The sequence below is a fragment of the Aptenodytes patagonicus genome, chromosome 1 (genome assembly GCF_965638725.1).
Source record: "Aptenodytes patagonicus chromosome 1, bAptPat1.pri.cur, whole genome shotgun sequence".
In the NCBI taxonomy this organism is placed as follows: Eukaryota; Metazoa; Chordata; class Aves; order Sphenisciformes; family Spheniscidae; genus Aptenodytes; species Aptenodytes patagonicus.
Window position 1 is genome coordinate 225043027 of NC_134949.1, and position 16142 is coordinate 225059168.

Sequence of the window (16142 nt, forward strand, 5' to 3'; positions counted from 1 at the left end):
AATTCAACTATGGGAAGCTCCTTGGTTGCTCATGGTAAAATAGCTTCACCACTTCATTCAGGAAGAGGTGGGGTGGACAGTCTGACTTACAGCAAGGGACCATATAACCCAATATCTTCAATGGACATGCAAACAGTATGAACACATTCGATATTACCCTTGAGTACTCTCCCAGTCTCTGACCATTTTCTGCACAGGGAATTTCATGGCTGAACTATGTCCAGTTAGTAATCTCCAATAGATGTCTCTTCCAAAGACTCTTTCTCTCAAGCCCATAGTCATGTTTTGCATCCATCACATCATCTGACGAGGAGTTCCATGGGTTAGCTGCTCACTTCAGGGACTTCTGCTGGTCTCCTGCTGCTCTTGGGCCCACTCACAGCTGGTGAAACTCACTGGTGAAGTTGCTGTGTCAGCCTGTCCAGTGTTGTAGACTTTGCAATAATTACCCCAGGTAAGCATCTCAGCCAAGCGAGCATGCTGTGTGGAGTTCAAACTTGGTGTCTCTTAGAATCATAGAATCACAGAATGGTTTGGGCTGGAAGGGACCTCTGAAGGTCATCTAGTCCAACCCCCCTGCCGTGGGCAGGGACATCTTCAACTCGATCAGGTTGCTCAGAGCCCCGTCCAACCTGACCTGGAATGTTTCCAGGGATGGGGCATCCACCACCTCTCTGGGCAACCTGGGCCAGTGTCTCACCACCCTCAGCGTAAAACATTTCTTCCTTAGATCTAGTCTAAATCTCCCCTCTTTTAGTTTAAAGCCATTTCCCCCTTGTCCTGTCGCAACAGGCCCTGCTAAAAAGTCTGTCCCCATCTTTCTTATCAGCCCCCTTTAAGTACTGACAGGCTGCAAGAAGGTCTCCCCGGAGCCTTCTCTTCTCCAGGCTGAACAACCCCAACTCTCTCAGCCTTTCTCCATAGCAGAGCTGTTCCATCCCCCTGATCATTTTTGTGACCCTCCTCTGGACCCGCTCCAACAGGTCCGTGTCTTTCTTATGCTGAGGGCTCCAGAGCTGGACGCAGTGCTCCAGGGGGGTCTCAGCAGAGCAGAGTAGTGCATCTTAATATGCAACACTTGGGTCTTCAAACACTTTTATAAGCTGGTGCCTCACTCCCCTTTCCCTATAAAATGTCAGTCAGGCCCATGGCTGCAGCCTGGCTCTGGCTTGAGGCGATATAGATCATAGCCTGGAAGCTGAAAAACACCTCAGAATAAAAGGCTCTCAGATTGTCTGCCAGTGCCTCGTGCAATGAAATACAGTTCAGCTCATAAAATGTCAAAGGTATGTCAGTGCGAAGAGGGGGGGGAAAAAAAGGACAACATTTGGAAAAGAGGTTTTGATAGCAGCCAGGAAAATGTAACTCCTTCTACTTAATCTTTCTTTGCTCCTTCTGAGCTTAAAGCTTTCTTTCAGTGGAGGGAAAAAATGGGAAGAAGGGTTAAAACAGAGCAGGAGCAAATAAGTCTCTGCTGGCTTTGTATCAAGGAATCATGCACATCAAGTGCTGAAGTCCTTGCAACTCTTTAACGCCCTTCCCCACATGCTATCTCTGAAATTCCTTCACCTCTCCTCTTGCAGCAGCCAGGACAGCAACTGCCTGCTGTGCTCAGCTGTCTCGCAGGTATGTTTGCTCTGGGCTACGCGGCTGCAGGAGACGATAGTCATTTTGAGTTTCACGGCCCTTCTCCTCTCAGCTCTGGGCACATTTCAAGGGACCCCAAACTTTGACTCAAGGGTTGCAGGGCAGGAGAGGTAAAGGTAAGGAAAGATGGGTTCCCCAAATGAACATAGTTCATGAACATCTCCTCGCTAGGGAGCTGGAGCAGAAGTGACTTCAGCATGTCCTTCTGCTTTGCTCCTCAGAGAATCAGGCAGAGACTGGACACACTGAGTTGTCTTTGACCCCTGAAATGGTCTCCCGTGGAGTTTCCCAGACCAACGCATCTCAGAGCTGCCCTCCTTTTCCCCTGCCTTCCACATCACGCTCAACATCCAGCCCTTACTGACATCCCGTCAAGGGTGGCATCCCCCAATCACCCCACCGCTGCCCACCACCCAGCCCAGCCTGCAAGGGGCCAGCAAGGAGCTTTTCTTCCCTTCCTGCCACCTGAACGCAAGGCACAGCCGCTCAGCGTGGGACCGGCAAGGCGTCTCCCAGCGCTACATCCCCATCGGTTGCTCGTTCTCCGAGGGCCTCTGCCTGGCTCTGCTCCACTAATGTTCTCTGTGTCATACCGAAGCAATCAGCCGGCACCAGTGCGTATGTCTATCGAGACCAGCGAGCAGTGGGTCAAGAGTGCACCCCAGGAGAACGTGGTGTAAGTAACTGACTCCATCTGCTTCGGGTCAGAACAGCTCCAACTCATCAGAGGGAACCAAAGAGCCTCCACGGGCGGCGAAGGGGCTTTCTGCGTCCATCCAGGGAGCTGGCACTGGAAGAAGCCAAACAGGCTCTCAGTGTTTATGCTGTCAGGCTCCGAGGTATTCATCTTCATCCCGAAACACATTCCTCACAGAACACTGCTGTGCTTCAAACTGTATCATCGGGAGCGCTAAGGAAATAAAAATTGGGAGGATGATGGGGAGCCGTCCTGCCTTGCATAGAGCAGCAACTGCTCCCATGCCTGGGATGTCTCCCGAGAGGCAGCAGGACACTGCACAGTGCTGGTTTGTTTTCATCCTGCCACGGGCATCTGAAATGAAGGATTATATCCCTGTCCACTGCCAGCTCGTTGCCATGTGGGGAAAGTGCAGGGAAGCAAAGGGGTTGTTGCAAACCCAAGCTGGAAATTTTCTTCCCTGGGTCCCCTCCAGTGGGCTCAAAATCTTGGAGCAATAAATGGTCAGCAGAGAAAGGGATGGTGGGCATTGTTGGTGTTCAGGACATGTAGGTACCAGATAGAGATCTAAGCAGGACCATCCCCAGATTGTCACCTCCTCTCCCCTCCAAATATTAGGCACAAGCAAAGTCAGAGCTCTAACAAACAGCCTTTTGGGAATGGGGATCCACCTCCTCACCCTTCCCTCAGCTAATGGATCAAAATTTAGACCTCCAAGTGGACTTCAGATTTGAAATCCAGGCTTGTTTTTGTCTCCTCAGTGTCCACACAAACATTTTCAAGAGGGACTTGGCATTTTGGATGCCTCCACTTCTTGCGGTTTGTTCAAGGAGGGATTCCAGCAGGGCCCCGGGACAATGCTGAGCTCAACCCACCCATCATGGTTTGTCTCAAGTTGAGTCCCTTCTAAAATTAAGATACCACAAAATAGAAGCAAATTCTGCAAATTTGGCCACAGGCACTGAATTTATTCTCATGCAGTGCTCCTTTTGTCCCACGAACAGTATTTCTTTCAGCCCTCAGGCCAGCCAGACTCTATTCTCGGCATTTTCACCTCTTTTTTTAAATACAAGTTTGTTGCTTTCATCATAGCCTCTGAGAACTGTTTTTCCCTTGCAACAGTGATATTTACAGCTCCTTCTACTCAGAACCACCACATCATTTTAACTGCTGTCAGTGTGGCAAGGGAAGGAAAACTTTGCTTATGCCTAGGGAAAGACACTGCTGTCCGTCCTGGGTCCTGTCTTCTTTTGCAGTTTGGATGAAGCCCTTGGAAACTGATGGAACAGCCGGTGGACCTACAGCCCTATCAACTGATGGACCAGAGGGGAACCACAGGCATCTCCCAGCTGTGATCATACATGGCACTCCTTTCCCTGAAAGATATTCCACTGCCTGGGAGAAGGAGAAGCACTTGCAAGCCTTGGTGGCAACTTAAGCCCCTTGTTGGTCCTTCTCTCACAGAGAACTGAAGCTTGCAATCACTTACTCTTTATTGTTAGGAGATTGCCTCCTTGGTCACCTGGCATTTTTCTGCTCCGTGCCAAAATCCTTGAAACATCTGGTTGTTTGAGCTGGACTGGCTGCTCTGGTGATAGAGAAAGCGCACAGGATGAACCTGCGAATAAACTCCCAGGGCTAAATAAAGGGACTACTTCTTGCATGTCCCTTGGTGTGTCATTCAGCAAGGTGGATTTGGTAGCAGTGATGGAAGCTGTAACTGGCCATCTCCAAAAGAGAGCAAAGAAACGTGTCCTTTTGAGTGTGATGTCCAGAAACCTTCTCCTCCCTCACCAATTTAGTAGTAGCACGTGGTCCAAACTTCTGGGGCAGCTTTGAGTCCTGGTCTTGAGTTGTCCCACATGGTAGATAGAAGAAGCTGAAATGCCTGGAGGAGTTGTCCAACCTGCTCTGCTAAGGAGAACAGAGTAAAGCAGAACAAGAACTCTTCTCCCAAGTAACTAGCGATAGAAAAAGAGGAAATGGCCTCAAGTTGCGCCAGGGGAGGTTTAGATTGGACGTGAGGAAAAATGTCTTTACTGAAAGAGTGGTGAAACATTGGAACAGGCTGCCCAGGGAAGTGGTGGAATCCCCATCCCTGGAGGTATTTAAAAGACGTGTAGGATGAGGCACTGAGGGACATGGTTTAGTGGGCCTGGTGGTGTTGGGTTGACGGTTGGACTCGATGATCTTAGAGGTCTTTTCCAACCTTAATGGTTCTATGATTCTAAGATGAAATTTGAAGGCAGTTTTCTTTGCCTTCTGGTTCCTGTGGCTCCTGGCTGCCCTTGCTTCCTTTGCTCATAAGCGCCTCTGAAATTTGGAAGGCAACAAAACTGGGAACCTCACAAAGCCACCTGTCACCTGGAAAAGAGGGTTTGAGAACACACCAGATATCAGGAAGTTTTTAGAAAAAATAAGGAGGCAATGAGGGCTATCCTGGAGCAGGGGATGGAGCTCTAGGGAGTTTGTGTTTCCTTCTTGTGCCTTCAGGAGAGTGTGAGCCAGAGGGAGATGATGACACTGCTCTCTACCCACCTATCTGGGGTGCTGGCTGCTACCAGCTCCTGCAGAGGGGAATGGAGAAGAAACAATATATGATGCAGACTTTACTGGATTTACAACTCTGGCAGCAATCACGTTTCTTGGGGCTGCTCATTCAATCCACAGCCCAAATGCTGGCTGATTCAGACAGGAAAATGTCCATGAAACTCAGACCTCCCACAGCCCTTGTCTCTGACAGTGTGACAGTGCTGCAGCAGGAGGATGGGTTTAATGGAAGGACTCGGAAAGATGCCCCAGGAGGTGCCACACAACCTCTTCTTCAGAGCTACAGGTTTCAGTGTCTTTGGTCACGCATCAGGGACCCCATTACTGTCTGGGTGGCCGGCTGTGAGCCTGACGCTGCAGGGTGGGGAAGCCAGGCTGCGGCACTGAGCCGAGATACAGCCTTAGGAGGTGGGCAAAACGGAGGACAGGCAGTCCAAGCGTGTAAAGCTCACACTTGGCATGTGAGAGCAGGGAGAGAGCAGGAAAGTGGTAGCAGGTGGTGTCCCCTCTGGGTCCACTTATGCATCGAGAGATGTTTTCACAAGGCTGGAGGGGTCCAAGGCAAAGCACATGCCATATGTCATCTTCAGCAAGGTTGACTCTAGCTAGCTTGGGCAGCAATGCCAGAAAAGTCCCATAGTCAGGGATGTAGCCTGGGCTGTCATCGGTGGTGTTATCCCAAACCTCCCCATGGCTTTTAGATTTGGGGAGGGGTGCTTCATTCCTTCACCTTCTTGGTTCCACACTTTTCCCACTCAGGCAAGGTCAGCAGGATCTTGTAGTGATGTGTCTACAAGGCTATAAGTGCAGCTTCCCAAATATTTATGCTGCAGATCTCAGAGACCGACTGCTTTGCAGCGTGCACCACGATTTGTCTTGCACAAAGCTGAGGAGGGTTGGGATTTCTGTGTCCCTTGGGACCCAGGACTTGCATTTTGGCCTTGCTAGAGCAATAACTGGGCAACACCCTGAGAAGTCCCAGATATATTATTGCCTGCTGAGTTTCTCCTCTTAAAGTGCAAGCAAACCGTAAGTCAAGTTTTCATCTTGTTTGCTCTCAAGCCCAAAAAAATAAGCAGGACAGTGCAACCCATGGAGGCGGCAGCTCCTGAAATGCATAAATCTCCACCTCATTTCAAACACTGTTTTTAGTGGGCTATTGCTTCTACGTCATGACTTTGCCACTTCTTTTGTCCCTTCCCACCTGCCAGCGATAAAATATATATATATATATATTTGCTGTCTCTTATCCTGCTGCTGATCTCCTGAGACCCTGCAGCCTGTAAAGATTTTTTGATGGGGAATAAAGCGCTGGGGATTTGAGGGACAAGCCTACACCGGGTCTGCAAACAGCTGGAGTGGTGAGCATCACTGCCTCTCCTTTCTTCTCCCCTGGTCAGCTTCTCCCTATGCCTCTCTGCCAAAAGCACACTGGGGATGAGATGTGTTAGCCACGGATGCTCTGATTCCTCCTGTGCACTCAGCCAGGCTGCGTGCAACCACCAGGATCCAAGCAGATTGACTTTACGCGGGGGCAGACTGGGGGTGCCCACCTCATTTAACATGACTCACCCTGGCAAGGGGCTTCTCAAGCATCAGGGAGGTCCATAAGAGCCTGTTGGCTTTGGCCTGTGTTGAAAGAGCTACGGCCCATCACTCTTCTCCTGGTGTCCGTTTGAGAAATGGGTGTTATGATTTTCTCATGCTCTCTTTTAAGAGAAATGGCAGAAGGTGATTTACCTCCTTAGAAATTTTTTGATGCCAAGACAATCCCTCTGTCTGCACCCTAGTTCCCTGCAGACACCATCTCCAGATGATCTGAAGTGGATCTCCCTTTTTCCCCGGTGCCCAGGAACCACCATTCTCTTTGCGAGATGCAGAAGAGAAGTGGCGCAAACTTTTCTGCCTCTCCTGCATCCTCTCTATATGAAGTTGTGAGCACAGCTGGAAATAATGCAGGCGAGATGGTGAGCTCACGAGAAGTTTCCATGGAAGCTGTGGCATTAAAACCCTCCAGCCTTTGATGGCGATATCATCCCTGAGCCCTCGCAGCTTTGCTGGGAGTGTAATGAAATCGGAATGGAGCGGCAGCCCATATGTGGAGAAAGAATTCGAGACATTAAGCCAGGGGTGGATTAAGGTTAAATGGGTCCCAGATCCACCCAAATATTGCCCCACCAGAAAGAAAACTTCCTGGCCTCCCAGGACTTTCTCCTTCCCCCGAAGAGAAGTGGGATCGCCAAAACTGTGCTGCGAGGAGCTTAATACATGAATGACAGGGTGAAATTATGGTCTTGCCCAGAGGGTTGGTTTGATGGTCAGATCTGCCAGGTCTGCTCCACCTCCACGTCCCCCACTGTCTAAAGGGGTAGTCTGCAGAGAGCCCTTTGCACGGATGATCCCAAAAGGCGGTAAGGATATGGCTGCCCATGTCTGGGGGGAAGAAGAGCTGTTAAATTAGTAGGTCGTGCCCCAAAGGAAAAGGCTGTTGGCTTTTTTTTCTTCTTTCTCCTCCTCTTTCAGTCGGGTCCTACACAGCCTGTGGTTACTCTCCCGGTAAAACTTACTGCTTGATGCTTTCACAAAGCGTTTTCTCTTCCCCACCAGTGATTTCCAGTTGTCGTTCCAGGATACGGGCTCCGTTCCTGGGAGCGCTGTGCCTGCAAGGTTATAGCTCTGGATGTGTTTGAGCAATGGAGCACATGAATGACCCACGCCTGCAGAAGAAGGATGGGATAAAAGACACGCCACTTGTCACCTGCGGACTTGTGATCCAGACGTCATGGAGCCCTGGGAAAGTTTGGATCAGGCTTCTCTGCAGCTGTCAGCTGCCTCCGTAATGGCCTATACCTGCAGTTTCTCTCTGAATAGCCTGGTGTGCTGGGGAAATCCTGAGCTGCATCTGAGCATCCTGGACCGGGCTCAAGTCACGCCGCAAATTCTGGTCCTGCTTGGCGGCTTAGCCATTTTGGTTGCAGGCAGGTCATTAGTAAACATTCTGGTGCACTGCGTTGTAACATAATCACCCTCCCTTTCTTCTCTTTTGTTTTGGGGTAGAAGTAAGAGATTCCAGGGCTTTTCTCTTTTGCAGCCACAAAACTAATTTTCTATGTTAAAAAAAGAAGAAAAAAAAAAGACCCAGTGGCTCCTTCTGGGGGAAGGGACGGAGTTGGTAATGACTTACAGAGCTGTGATCCAGCAGCACAGAACAATAGGTCCCAGGCAGAGGAGTTTAAAACAAATGAAGTCCAGCCTACAATAGCCCAGGGGCTTGGAAATGAATGATAGAGTCAATCTGAGAGAGAGATCTCATGACTAAAAATTAACATCTGATGCTGGCTGCATGAAGAGTTCCTGGGGAGAAAAAACTTGCCGTCCTTGCAAAACTGGGGTCTGTGGTGGTTGCACCTCCCAGGATCCCATCCCTGGCCCAGGCTGGCGTGGAGTGAGGTTGTGTCCAGGGGGGCTCGTGCTGCTACAGTCCCCACAGCATCAGTCCCCGCATCCGTGGGGCTTTGCGAGTCGCAGCGGTCCCTCGACCCCTGCGGATGGCTGAGCCACGTTAGCACCGGGAGGCATCAGTGAATCTGGCGTCTCCCTCGTAGGTTTTGATATTCGGTCTCATTTCATGGCAGCATGTGGGTTTGTTTTCGACTGTTTATTATGGTGTCTTGTGTGCTCTGTTATGAAAAGGAGCTGGGTCTACAGCTGATGGATGTGGTCCCACAATGCAAGAGAAATGTTGCCTTTTTATTTATTTTTTTTTTAAAGAGAGATCTGATTACTTTTAAACTTTATGTTGATGTTATGCAGTCTTCCCATTGGCATCATTAAAGACACAGCCTCAAACAGCTTTTAGCTGTGTTTTAAACACAACATTTTCTTGGGATAGCAAAGATGAGCTGGTTCCATGAGAAACCTCAAGGACACGTCAGCTCTAATGGGGGCAAATATCAACGGTAAAGAACAAGAATATCTTGCTCTTCACTAGTGCCTTCCACCTGGAGACAGCCCTGTTATAAACAGATCCAACCCCCCGACCGAATTTGCAAAGTAGCCTCGTTGCCCTTTTAAAAGTGCAAAAACGAAGGGAGAGAAGTCAACATCATTGTTTAAATTACTTCTTGCTTCTATAGCTGCGAGTGGCAAAGGTTGCACGGACTTGAGTATTGCAGGATCAGACCCGGAGAGAGTGCAGGAGCCCGGAGCATCGGTCCTTTGCATTTTCTCCTTTCACTGCTCTGGTCTGTCTCAGTGGCTTTCATCCCACGAGGCTGTCTGTCCTCCGACCCCAAACTGTCACTGCAATATATATTTTTTGTATTTTTGTTTGTCACAGTCTTTCTGTCCCGGCCCAGAAGCAGCATGAATAGTGGGGTGTGTTCAGCCTCAGCGCTGGAAGGCATTGACGGGGGCCGGAGGGTCCTGCCTGCGCTAGATGTGGCTTCACGTCGCGCCCTGAGAATATCCAGAAGAGCGACATTTCATCCACCAAAATAAAAGTAAAATTAATGACCCCCACTCACATTAATTTTGGAAAGAAATTCACGTGCACCCAAACCCTCTGAGAATGCTCTGTTTTCCATCTAGCTCCTCATCCAGTCATAACTGACTAAACTACTTTATATGCCCTTGGATTCTGGCCCAGAAAATGTGTGGTTTCTTAAAATATATATGTATACACTACTTTAATACCAGCCAATACCTTCTGAAATGTAGGTGGCCAGAAAGGCATTGGCTGATCTTTTCCTATTACATATTTTAAAAATGAGTTGACATTCGTATATAAATTCTGCGTAAGCTTCGTGGAGTTTTAGTAGCAATATTGAAAGGGAATGTCAACAACCGCTTAGCTGCTAATGTGGGCTGGAGATAATAACTAAGGTAGCCGGGCAAATTGTATTTCCAGGAAATTTTGTCAGTTATGCAAAAATGGAACAGCTTGGGGAAAAAAAAAAAAAAAAATCTTGATTTCTTTTCATGAAAGAAGTAGGTACTGTGAGGTCGAAAGGAAATTTGAAAATGGATGTATAGGGTCCTAATTTACTTTAATATTTCCTGTGTAAAGTCTTAAAGTTAAAGATTGATTTTTCCAATAAACATTACAAGCATAATGACCTGGAGGTATGATCACAGATCACGTACCAGATGGAGAGCGATGGAAAAAGAGCTACTGCTGTTAGAATATGTTTTGTCTTCTTTTTTTTCTGGGGGAAACCTGCAGCCATTTGAAAGAGAAGGTTCGGACTCTGAAGTGTGCAGTAAGAAAGACTCCACTTAATAATGTATGAATAAAGATGGAATAATTTGGCCCAGAAACAAACTATCTTAGGAAAGGAAAGCACATATATCAAATTTAATTGAAATTTCAAGGGGATTTCCAATACACAAATTGCATTTATAATTTGGTCCCAGCATCATAATAAATAGAGTAATCATAGAATTTTGGTCAAAACTTTTATTTTCCCAACCAAAGGAAGTGTAGTTTGCACTGAAATGAAAACTTCTTTCAGAGTCCTGACTTCAGCACAATCCCGCGTTAAAACTGAGCAGGCACATTCAGACGATGTCCAGGGTCCGTGTGTCTGCACCTTCACAGAATGGAATGCTTTGACCTTTTTTTTGCACCATTTTTCATGGGGCAAGCACTGTTTTCATACACGAAAACATTGAGGACTCTTAACAAGTTGGATTTCAAATGAAATTGGGTGGTTTTCTTGAACTCAGTCTTTTTTGGTGGGTTAGATTTTTTTTCTTCTTGGTGCATTTTTGTGTGTGTTTGCATGTTCAGGTTTCAGGGGGTGGAAGCTACCAAAATCAAAGACTGTCCTTCCAGAGCAGAAAAGCAAGTTCTCACTCACTTCTGATTTCCACCCTAAACACACTGATAAATGCATTAGAGAGAGATCCTGTTTTCTGGCTGCCTTCTCCTTTTAGGAGCAAGCAATTTGGGATGGAGCAACAAAACCAGGGGCAGAAGATGGGCAGGCAGTTGGGGCAGAGCCATCACTCAACCGACCAGAGCCACCGTTTTTATAAGTCAACACTCTTTTGGTCACTACAGGGAACTGGGGATCAGTGTCTGTCCCTGATTTCACTCTCTCTGTTGGCCAAGAGTGTTTGCAAATGCATCCTTATGTTTCCACATTTATTTCGTGCTAGCTTCTGCCATAATGTGTCTTCCCCGTAGGAATAATTACTCGTGCTCCTGGGTGCATGTGGCAGGATCTATTCTTGCATCCGCCGCCCTCTGAGCCCCCGATCCCACCCTCCCCCCCTTACAGCTGCTGCCTGTGACTTTAACACCTTCTCTTTGGGGTTTGGAGAAGGAGGTCTTTGTCCCCAGACTCATCCAGCTTGGTGAGGAGACCTGATCATTTCTGGAGAAGGCTGGTGCATCCCTGCGTTAGCGCTTGCTGCTCCTTCACCACGTCATCAGCCGTGCCAAGGACACTGAGCCACCCTAGGGATGCTGCACGTGTTGTCATCCCGACTGTGTCCTGCTGGGCAAAAGAGACCCTTCACCCAGGACGTTTCATGGTGCATCTGACAGATGGTCCTCCCTAAACTGACTCAGGTGCGTGCAGCCGAGAGGGCTGCAAGAGCACCTGCTCTCCTGCCTGTTGCGTTCAGAGTGCTCCTCGGATACCCCTCTGCATCTCTTTTGGCTTTTGGTGGGCTAAGTGCATGAAATGACATCTCCCCCTCATCCCATCCCACCCCCTCCAGCACAGAACAAAGATCAATGGCAGTTGTTGGGCAACCAAAGAGTGTGAACCTCATCATGAGAGGGAAGGACGCAGAGGGAAAAGCGGTGAAAATGTATATTGTTCCCAGCGAGCTTAGAGAATATTTAAAACGCAACAATGGAACCTGACTCCTTCTGAAAACCTCCAAAGCACTTAAAAATGGGAATCCGGTCTCTCGTCCCCTCTCCGCCCCACATACTCTGAAGTGTATAACAATAGAAACTCTGTTCCTACGGGTTCCCCTACAAATGACCCCTGGAAAGCATCGGCTGCTTCCTGTAGGCTCCTGCCATCATCCCTTCCCCAGTAATATCTGCATCTGCTTCCAGATCCGTAATCACATTTCCTTAATTGAGCTGTAAAGTAGGATTTACGCGACTCCATTTAGATTTCGTCGCTTGCCAATAAGGAGATAGTTACTTCAAAATAGACGTGAGGAACATGAGATTCTGATCTAAGGGAGAATCTAACATCTAATAATATGTGCCTGGCTATAGGTGATAATTTAAGATGAGTTTATGGAGCGCCTGTAATTACATTTTCTGTGTGTGCTTTGTTGTGGTTACCAGGTAACTGCAAAGTGATTACATGAATATTTATGCTTGGCAGGTTAGACACTGCTGATACACAGGATTAGCATCGTTTTTTCCCCCTTGTAATTCTTTGTGCTAATATCTGGGACTCATATCAGGATAAAGGCGCCTCACCAGCAAAAAAAAAAAACCACTAATGCCACGCTCCTTATCTGAGGCATCAATTTGCTTTCCCCTGAAGCATAGCATTTGCATTTTGAAATACAAATCGGTCTTTCCTTCCTCCGTGATACATCCAGGGTTGTTTAAGTCAGGATGGAAATCTCTGATCTTGCCTTTCGTAGGGGTTGTGCAACATGCCGCGTAGGACCATTTCTGCCAAACCTATAAAACCTTGCGTGTGTATGTGCAGGTGTGGGGGGGTGTGTGTATGGACTTGGCAGTGGCTTAGCCTGCTCCTGTTGGGGAATATAAATACAAAAAGGGTACGGACACAGGAGCAAGTCGCCAAGGCAAGGGTGTGAAGTTGCGATGTGTCATACTGCCCACATACATGCTCTTACCCTGTCGTAAGCGTGAGGTAATGGGAGGTGAAATCATGCCCCTTAATTAGAGAGGGTGGAGCTGGCTCACGTTCGCCGTGGTACAGGAGGGTGTGCAATGTGCTGTCCCGCAGACCGGCTCGTACCCTCACCAAATCCATCACAACCCCTCTGCAGGCCCCCAAACAACATCAGTGTGGAGCCACATCCTTGGATAACTGCACGAATTTGGGGGTAACGTGGACCTTTGGGGTGTCCAGCTGGTTTGCTCCTCAACCTAGATGTGCTAACGGCACCGCAAGGACCGTTTGGAGAAGGCAGGTTTTGGAAGGCCCTTCTGTCTGGCTCTCACCCAACCGAATGAGCATCAAGTGGCAGCTGGGATGCCGATGATGTCCCAGGGCTGTCATCTCCCTCCCATCTATTCTGATCAGGCAGTGAGACCCAAACCAGCCATCTCGCCCCAGCACTTGGGGGTTTTCCTCCACAGACCCCCCTCTTTTGGAAACCCAAGAGTCAGCGCTGCAGAAGCGGAGACCACTTGCAAAGCCACTCAGCTGTTGGCTTGCCCTGTGCCTCCCAGCCCCGTCCCTACTCACTGCCTACTAACAGTCACAGCAGGCGGGAGAGGACGGGCAGAAAGGACCTGTAGCGATAGGACAAGGGGGAATGGCTTTAAACTAAAAGAGGGGACATTCAGACTAGATCTAAGGAAGACATTTTTTATGATGAGGGTGGTGAGACACTGGCCCAGGTCGCCCAGAGAGGTGGTGGATGCCCCATCCCTGGAAACATTCCAGGTCAGGCTGGACGGGGCTCTGAGCAACCTGATCTAGTTGCAGATGTCCCTGCCCATGGCAGGGGGGTTGGACTAGATGACCTTTAGAGGTCCCTTCCAACCCAAACTATTCTATGATTCTACAATTCTATGACTACAGAAGAAACCTACCTGCAAAACTCCAGTTGATAGTGAAGAACTGGCCTTTTGCTTTTGCCCCCGATGGCTACATCTATGAGGATCAATGCAATAATGCATACGACTAAAGAGCCCTAAAATGGAGCAGCCTCTTCCAAACTGTCTACTGGGAAAGGGCTTGGTTGCAGAAGAGCCCTTGCTTTCAGCAGGCAAGGGAAAGTTGAAGAGAGCAACGCTGGAAGGGAACCATCGGGTTGAGTGCTCGTGGTATAAATAGATCATCCACCAGCTAATCTGGTCCCCTCTCTTGTGTAAGTGTGGCCAAGCTCAGTGAGAATTACTATTAGCCAAGGACCTGATTTTCTTCTCAGCACCCTTTTACTGAGTCTGATCAAGCTCCCTTAAGTCAGGAAGAACAACCCAACTGTGTTCCCAGGTCAGGAGAGAGGGAATGGTGATCAAAACAAGCCTGGGCAGCAATTACCCTCAGATCTGACACTGTCGCGGCAGAGCCCATAAAGACATTACACAGGGCGTCATGCACTTTCACGCTGTTATGATAACCCAGGTTTAATCACGCCAAGCTTAAGCAGGGATTTGGTGGCCAGTGATTTCAGAAATTATTTTTATTTTGCCAGCGTTCGCAAGCAGGCTGCTGTTTGCACATGAAAACGGTCTGCTTGCGAAACACGGATCTGCAAAATGAGCAACGGGGCTGAACGCTTGGGATCTGATTTATTTCTGAGGGCTCTGCGTGGAGCTTTCAGAGTGCGGAAACCTACACCAAAGACAGAGGAAATTATTTGAAGGGAGTCTGCTTTTAAGTAGAAAAGAAATCATTTGCTGAATGTTTTAGATACTGTTGATGTTCTCAAATTTAAGGCATGAAAAGAAACCATTTCTAGCAGCAAGGCTGTGAGCAGGAGCCATCTCTTTGATCTGCGTCTGCACACAGTGGGGTGGGGTCCATGAATTACAAGGAAACGTAATGCGCTGTCATTCTTAAATAAAAACACACTAGCTAATTAAATTGAGGCCCAGTGACCAAGCGACTGGTTTGCAAGTTTGGAAATCTCTATCCTGTGCAGCTCTGCAGCTTGGGGTAAGTCACTTAACCTCTGTGTTTCCCAGTCCCCCTTCCCGTAGCCTCTCTGTCTGCTGATGAAAAATTAAGTATGATTTACACAGAGCTGTGTGAACGTATTTTCCTCATCTTTCAGGACTCGGACTCTGACATTAATCAGACCTGCACCCCCTGACATAGCATATGGTTGGCCTCCACATGTCCTCAGTCAGCCAGGCTGCTGTCTGGGCTGGCTGCTTCTAAGGGTCTCTGCTGGTCATCACATAGTCAAAGGTTTGGAGATCCAAACGTTGGAGGACGTGGGTCAAGCAGGGAGCGTGGTCCCACGAGACCATGGGAAACACATAATCTCTCATTCTTCAACTCCCACACTGTGATGGGCCTGCCAGAACTTCCCCAAACGGCGTCTTGACTTGGCCAGGATCTTCATGTAAGAAATATTTACACCACTGAGTATTAGCCTAACTCATCCTGGACATATCAGATTGACAGCACATGCGTATCTGGCCATCTGATGGCCAGCAGTCCTCTGGAAGCCACGGCTTTAGGTGGGCTGCTGAATGTCTGGAAATCCAGCAGGTCATTTATAAAAGTGGTAGATGATCATTAAAAAAACAGAAAGAGCAATATCTTGCTCATGAAATCAGCAAACTACCTCAGCAAGCAACAGAATAAGAGGTTATCCCCAAAGCGGTAAAATGATAGATTACCAGTGGGACAACAGATAATCAAGTAAAACAGACAGAGCAGTAGATCAGGTTAAAAGTAGTAGTAGGCCATGCAGTTCATGAAGGGGGGTTGTCCAATGCTGGTTTTTGCCACTGTAGTAGTACCAACCTGGTTGGTAAAAGGTGAGTATACACCAAAACTCACCCAGTTTCCAGGCATTGGAAACGCCTTTGCACCTGTGGAAAGGTTTCCCTGTTGGATGGAGAACTGGAGTTTCACCGCGGAAGAAGCTGCCCTCGAGCTCTGGTCATTTCTGGAGGGCAAGGTCAGATTTCAATGCCAGCCCAAGAGGCATCTATAAAATGCTCTCAGTCCATGTTCAAATCATAGGTTTTCAGGGGCTGATATTTTTCTCTTTTGTTCCCAGCAGCATCTTGGAAGGCCAAGACACTAAATTGATAAATGACTTTCAATCATACGAAGTCAGATCAGTTTGTTGGAGCCTTGGGGCCAAGAAGGAGGACCTGACCCTCTTATTTAGCAGTCACAGCAAAAAAAACCCAGGCCCGGATTCATCACCTCTAAACGAGATGAGACTTCCTTGGTTAGGACTGTGGCTGCTCCAGGATCTCTCTGTGGTCACCGGAGAAACCTTCAGCGAGTGATTCAGACTTCACCGGAGATGTCTATCTTTTTCCATGAGTTAGGGAGAAGCCCCGGCACAGCTGCTATTCAAAATTAGGTACCTCATTTAG